This window comes from Sapajus apella, unplaced genomic scaffold, assembly GCF_009761245.1.
Source record: "Sapajus apella isolate SASKATOON/1434 unplaced genomic scaffold, GSC_monkey_1.0 scaffold1191, whole genome shotgun sequence".
Classification (NCBI taxonomy): domain Eukaryota; kingdom Metazoa; phylum Chordata; class Mammalia; order Primates; family Cebidae; genus Sapajus; species Sapajus apella.
The window spans coordinates 17348-18508 of record NW_022438117.1 but is presented as its reverse complement, the minus strand read 5'-3'; positions in this window follow the sequence as shown (position 1 = coordinate 18508).

Genomic DNA, 1161 nt, shown 5'->3' with positions numbered 1-1161 from the left:
GCCCAAAAGATATACAGGTAGCAATATGTATATGAAAGAGCAACTCAAAGTCATTTGTCATTAGAAAATTGCTTGTGAAAACAATGAGATAACAGATCACACCTATTACAATGGCTAAAATCTGTAGAAAGTGACAATCTCAAACGCTGTCACACACGCAGAGCTACAGGAGATCTCATTGATTGTTTTTTTTTTTTTTTTGAGACAGAGTTTCGCTCTTGTTACCCAGGATGGAGTGCAATGGCACGATCTTGGCTCACCACAACCTCCGCCTCCCGGGTTCAGGCAATTCTCCTGCCCAAGCCTCCTGAGTCGCTGGGACTACAGGCACGTGCCACCATGCCCAGCTAATTTTTTGTAGTTTTAGTAGAGACGGGGTTTCACCATGTTGACCAGGATGGTCTCGATCTCTTGATCTCGTGATCCACCCGCCTCGGCCTCCCACAGTGCTGGGATTACAGGCTTGAGCCACCGTGCCCGGCCTCATTGATTGTTGGTAGAAATGCAAAATGGTACAATCACTTTGGAAAACAGTTTGGGGTTTTGTTTTTCTTTTTGTTTTTTAAAGCGAAACATAGGCTTGCTATATAATCTCACAGTGGCAGTTTGATTAGCCAAATGAGAGGAAAACTCATGTTCACTCGAAAACCTGCACACAAATATTTACAGCAGTTTTATTTATTCTCATCAAAAACTAGAAGTAACCAAGATGTCCTTCTCAACAATGAATGGATAAACAATATTGTGCTGTGTCCATACACTGGAAGGCTAGTCAGTGATGAAAAGAAATGAGTTATCAAGCCATGCAAAGACCCAAAGGAATGTTCAATTGATAACGCTTGAAAGAAGCCAGTCTGAAAACCTACATACCCTGTCATTCCAACTGCAGGACATTCTGAGAAAGCCAAAAAGATAGAGTCAGATGATCAGTGGTTGCCAAGGGTGAAGGAGGGAAAGGAGGGATGGATTCGTGAAGCGCAGGGAGTTTGCAGCAGTGAAACTATTACATATGATACTGTATTGGGGACTCATGACACCGTGCAATAAAAACCCACAGAATTGTTAAAAAAGAAAAAAAGATAAAAGATGGAACCCTTAATGTAAACTATAGACTTTAGTTAATTATGATTATCAATATTGGTTGATGCAATGTAACAAATG